At 33.6% G+C, this 6,580-nt stretch overlaps 1 protein-coding gene across 4 annotated transcripts in view; it reads right to left on the reverse strand.

Annotated features, from left to right (window-relative positions):
* Window positions 1-6,580, reverse strand: part of LOC106679050 (uncharacterized) — a 180,983-nt gene that overhangs the window by 12,006 nt on the left and 162,397 nt on the right. The window lies entirely within an intron of this gene.

The raw sequence follows: 6,580 nt of genomic DNA on the forward strand, positions 1-6,580 counted from the left end.
ATGTATCAATAATATATTATAATATAATGATATAAATACAAAAACAAAACAGGGAACAGAAAAAAAAAATTTATACAACCTCTATAAAACGACTAACATAAACAAATTCATACAAGAAATACGAGAAGATTGTTGGAGAGGGGAGATGCGGTCAAAATATAACACAAATAAGATGAAATAATTTATTTAATAGTGCCAACGTTTCGGCCAGAATTTCTAGCTCTCAACTTATAAGTCATCCACAGTCAACTATTTCTTCTGATTATGCAAAAAATAATTATTTCTCGCAATCAACACTTATAAGAAATTTCCTCGACTCGACACATGCAACGGCAAAAAAACAAAAACAACTAGAAAAAAAAATTACATTCTGTACAGTCTCTATGAAGTTGTAATAAGGATTTTCAGCAGTTCAATATGTACTGGTCCTACTCTTTTTACGCCCAAGAAAAGTTATTTGTCTTTGACCCATTACCGACTTCTCCCGTGAAAGCTTTAAGCCAAACTCCCTCATCGGTTGGAATACACTCCTCAAATGTTGGACGTGTTCCAACTCGGACTTACTAAATACCAGCAGGTCATCCATATAAATTTGGTAGACGGATTCATCCAATCTCCTCAGAAACTCGTCCACGAGCCTTTGGAACATTACGGTGGAATGTTATCATTCTTCAGGCCGAAAGGCATACTCGTAAATTCGTAGTGGCCTCTCTAGAAAGTAAACTTCGCTTTATGCTGGTCTTTTGAGTGGATCTGAATTTGGTGGTACCATATTCATCTTTCCCTAGCAGGTCATACCCAATAATCATTTGGCAGTCTCGGGACATCTTTCCTACTACATATACCAATTAGATGCTTCCCCTTAGCCACCTATTTATTTAATTTAATTTCCATTTCCCTCTCTACTCTCCAGGCCCCCCTAGGGTGATTAACTGGCATTGACACTCCTGGACCTGGAGCGCCTTCTTTCCGCCATTCATCTTCTCCAGAGCCTCTCTGCATGCAACGGTATTGGAACTCCCTGTGTCCACCAAGCATCTCACGCCTCCTCTCGCTCGTAGGATAGGAAGACCGCCGTGCTCTCCTCTGACGCTGTAGCTTATCTCCCCTCTCCTCTCCCCCCGCGGATACGCACTTTAGATCTCTTCCTTCGTCCTGCCAGCCATCTCCACATGTTCCTCCTGTTCTGTTGTCTGTCATGAATTTCGAACCGTTATCTTCTGCTTCAAGCTCTGAGGCCTCAGACGGGTCGGTGTTTTCACTTGCAGATCGTTTTGACTTCGGAGATATCCTTCTCTTCCTCATATGTCATTCACCTCCATCGGTTCTACCTGGTTCGATTTTTGTCGTTGAAACATATATGGACGTTATCTTGCTATATGTCCCTTTATTCCACATTTTAAACATAGGGTACGGAAGCACTGTGCCATCAAGTGCCCTATCTTTCCGCACTCATGGCATTTTCGGTCCTCACGGCGCCCCCTGCTTCTTGGTTTTATTTGGCCCATTCTTCTCTCTGGGTTTCTTATCCTCTCTTTTGCACTTTCCCGATGCCTTCTTCTCCTCTAAGGGACTGAATTATTCCTTGGGCAATTGTGACTAACTTTCCTCCAGCCGGGTTTTTCTATGTCCATTCTTGATTCCTGTTCTCGGGCGCTTGAGTCTATTAGTTCCTAAGCACACTCTACGAAGGAGCGTTCTCTCGGCATTCCCTCCTTCTTCCCCAGCTCTTTTGCCAACTGAATCTTTAGTATATTAGATAGGAATTGCATCCATCCCTGTATCTGAATTGTCTCCATAATTTCCCTGAGTTTATCGGCAATTCTGTTGTAGCGTGGCAGAAGTTCCGCCGCATACTGCCCATCAGACTGTCTCGGTTTCTTCGTCACCCTAATTATTATAAATATGTCCTCCTCTGGGGTCCACCGTCCTCCTCCGAATGCCTTCTTCAATCTCGCCTTGATTTCTCCAGAGTGTCTCCTCATCAGCTGCCCTACTTACTATATATTCTATAGTATAGTCGGCGGTAAGTGAAAGTAAATAGTCTCTACTGTTATTTTATTTTTCTCATATAAATAGAGAGAAAAACATTAACATCACTAAATCATAAATAATCATAAGTGTACTATATAAAACACATTGAAAAATGTAATTTGCAAGACATTGTATAATTTATTGAAAATGAGAAATTAACAAGAGCTATTTATTAGAGTTCAAGAGGACGTAGGAGAAAATGAAACTAAGCCCGATAATAAGGTCGACTCGTGTCGGGCAACATGAAACAATTATTTATTTAGCTACTGTTATTCAGGGAATGAAGGCCAGTAACTCCGTAATAATTAATACAGTCATTTACCGACTGCTTCCTGAAACGTTTCCTATACTATCGGCCAAAGCTAGCAAACTAATAGATTTAATAAATTGACTTGTTTACATCTAAAAATTAGTTAGAGATACTTCTTTAAAAATTATAATTTTAAGAATAAATAACAATTTTAAAATTTTAAAGTAAATATCGAAATTATAGATTTAAAATCAATTGTGGATATTATCTACCGTTGATTGAATGACAGCTTCAAGCCTTCTTTTCGCACTTTCAAGATATACTGCGTCTAACACAATTTTGTTTTAGATCTTTACAAAATATATTTTTGTCCATTATCAGAAGAATTTATTTTTCTTCACATATGATAGATTTAAGTGAGAGATGACAATTGTTCATCATAAAAACAGAATTTCCTCACATCGAAATGTCGAGGAAGGAATGTCCGCAGTAGAAAAATCATTTGCTAATTTTAGTAATGCTTGGATCTTTTTATTTATGATATTGTCCCAATCTATCATATCTATTTATCTACGATAAGAAAATATAATAATATATTACATTATCAACATGTATCAATAATATATTATAATATAATGATATAAGGTAGGTAATATTACATATTATTTCAAGCATTTTCTCCAGTTAAAAAAAAAAATCAGAATTATTTGCTCATTTGAAAAAATCTGTAATTATATATAGGTACGAAAACCGGTTCCTAAATCATAATTTTAATGGTAATATACGTTTTCATAATGTTCCTCTAAACATTAATAAAAATGACTGTGGACCGAGAAAATTGCTCACTAGAACAGTTTATGGTAGAGAAAAAAGGAAAAGTTATAGAGAAAACAATTTCAGCAGAAGAAAGGAAATGAAGCGCCTGTTAGTCTAGAAAAGGCGAAAGTTGTTGCCCTCACTCCCTACCCTCTTTTCAATTGTGTATGTAAATAGTCAGTGAAATTACAACTGGACCATTTCTAAGACAAAAATAATGTCAATTCACTCTCTCTGACTTTTAGACCAGTACATTTACCAATGAGCTACTTGGGGTTCATATATCCCATTTACTTTTGTTTTTTACTACTTCAATTTCGGTTCACATATTTAGGTCAATATAAAAACTAGTTTAGGTTTCTGGGTTTTAAAATGTCTAGAATAAATAAAATTCAAGAAGAAATAAAAGCTGTATTAAAGGCGTAATTAAACCGCATGGAAATAGATATCTATGAGTATCAGGGCAGCAGATCCAATTCATTTCGGACTTCAAAGTTTATTTTATTTCGCGGTGTACACATCCAATGAATTAAGATCTTTAAGATCTCTACAGAATAGGATTGTAACCAGCGTAAGAACCTCTACTATACCAATTCTACTTGAAGAACATAAAGGTGTCGAACAAATTAAAGAAATGCAATTTTAAAAGTTAAATATTGATAAAATAAATACGCTATTAAATAACTTCATTATTTTATTTAATATGCGATAGCTAAAAAAACTATTAAAAATCAATCAACCAATTCGGTTGGCCTTTATTAGAGGTAAAAGGTTAGAAGTATATTTTATCACATTCAGTTTTGGCGCGCATAATTACAAATAAATACACTCTAGGTACATTTATTTTTAAATTGACCCCTACAATATATGTCATACTACTTCAAGTCGATGGAATATAAATATTTTAAAAAAGATATATTATGATCTATGAACCCTGAAATAGACATAATAAAGGTGATTTCCTTAGTTTTTTTTAAAAAATTACTTAGAAACAATGGCACTAAGTATGAATCTACTAAACACACACATACAAATTTTTATAAAGGCACATGAGTAATTATACATGTTTGTTGACTTGTTAATAGAACCTGGAAAGAATTGAATTTTATATATCAAAAAAGGAAAAAATGCTAGAAGCCGGAAAAATATTTATATTAAATATTTTAAAATACACGATTCAAAATATTAATGAAGGGAAACTAAAGAAAATAAAAATGTAGATAAAATGAAATTACTTTTTAATAACATAACATGATTTTATAAACTCTATGATTATGGAAGAAACTACAGAAATTCTATAATAGTAAGAAATTGTTTTTAATAGCCTTTAAATTATAAGAATAACAGTGAATTATAAAGGTTTTTTTTCAAGTCTAACAACTAAGAAAAAAAATGTTTAATAGTGAGTAATAATCATAATGGTGAAATCAAGGCCTCATGAAAAAGAATGCCATTATTATTCTCTGAAAAAGACCTAGTTCTCACCCCTGAGTAAAAACTAGAAACGGGACAATCTCATTTAAATCCTTGGCCTTATTCCAGATTTGAGAATGTTTAGGTCACATTAGCTCCTTCAACTTTAAATTTAATGCGGAATCTAAAATCCAATATACCTTTTCATTCGTTTAAAATCGATTTTCAGTTAAACAGAATGAGTAATTAAGTAATTCTTTATATTGCCAAACTTATGCCAAGCCAAGGTACTTAACCTGTGAAATTCATAAATTTTCTGTCAGGAGGGATATATGAATATTTAAACTCTGTTTACAGATACATAAAATACTCGTGTAAACTAACGAGCACACTTGCTGAACTAATCTAGCAGAGTAATTTATTGGAACAATTATTGGCTATTAAGTGAATTTGCTTGGTAGCTGAAAGAGAAAAAAATGAGAGAGAGATACAGGAAAAAATATTTAACAAGGATATGTTTTTTTTTAACTTTTAAAATTTCTGGGAACTCTTGAATAAGTGATTTCAACTCTGTTAAAATATTTTTTTTTTAACAAGAAACTTCAAACTTGTTTCACCAAAAGTAGAATTATTAGTTCTCAGTTTCAAGAAGAGAAATATGAGGAAGGGAAAAACCAAATTTTTCAACAACTGCCCTCGAAAATTAAAAATTAATGAGTTACATAGCATCAAGTCCTCAATACATTTTCGGGAGTTAATGCTCTTCACCCCTCTCCACCCCTTTCTCTACTCATCTCGATACATAACCATACGTTTTATCTGGTTTAATGCCTTCCTACAATCACTGCCAGGCTTTTCCATATATCCACTAATTATGAATCGTACCTCCTAACAAGAATTCTACGTATCGCACACATCAAATAAAAGGCAGGAAGTGCCATCATTATTGAATATGAGGGAGAAAGTTTCAACTTTGCAACTTCCAGGCATTTTTTTATTTAATATCAGCTGGTGGTAGTAAAATGCTTTTAGAGTCCCTTATCTAGTTGGTATGGTGGAGTATTGCTTGGTATGAAATGGGCACGACTTAAAATCTCCAGCGTAATATAGTACAAGCAGTAACATTATCAATATTTTGTGATAGTTATACTTTGTGTCAATTACTTTAATGTTTAGATATTTCAAGATACATAATCTGTATTAATTTAAAAATACTTTAAAAGAGTGGGGAAAGCAACAAAAAAAATTAAAACAATTCTTCTCCAGAATTCCTGAACTCTTTCTGGTAGAAAAAGTGTCGTAGTAACTTTGCCGAAAGTAAAATTAGTAAAAATTTCATCTTCAAAGCATTGAACATCAGGAACAGCACGAAATTTAATTTTTAAAAAAGTGAAATCTCATAAATACGAAATAATAAAATGTTTTTTAAAGCATAACTTAAAATAATTGACAACCGACTCAAAAACTGCTCTTAAATTTTTACTTGAAAAACGCTCCAATTAATCACAAATAAATCCTGTAATAATTATTACCAAATGTAATAGTCGAAATTCAAAATCCCTCTCAGAATCCAAAATAGAGATTGTATTGTTGTCACAAATAAAATCATCGCTAAAGAGCATTTATTAAATCCATTCCCTAGAACCACCTGAGGCTTCAGAAGAAAAAATGACCACGTGACTTCCTAACATAGGATAGTGATGAATAAACAAAATAGAAAGATCATTCCACAATCTGAAAGATAGATAGTACATTTTTGTAGATCGATGATTGATCGCGTGTAATAATAATAAAAGGAAGATGCTCTGGGAGCGGACAAAAAAAAAACAACTCAAATATTCATAAAATAAAGTGATAAAAAGAAAGAAAAATGTTTTATCCTCCAGTGGAGCGGCCCTCCCCGTTCTTTGTACCCCCCGGCCAGCGGCTCCTGGGCCAATAATGTAATCCCCGCCTTCAGCGGACCCAACCCAACCCCTTATAATGCCATATGGCAAAGGAAGGGACCCAGTTACATGTTTATATACTCAGGTATTTTTCAGCATATATATTTATATATATATATAT

The sequence above is a fragment of the Halyomorpha halys genome, unplaced genomic scaffold (assembly GCF_000696795.3).
Source record: "Halyomorpha halys isolate HHAL.00 unplaced genomic scaffold, Hhal_1.1 Scaffold173.1, whole genome shotgun sequence".
Classification (NCBI taxonomy): Eukaryota; Metazoa; Arthropoda; class Insecta; order Hemiptera; family Pentatomidae; genus Halyomorpha; species Halyomorpha halys.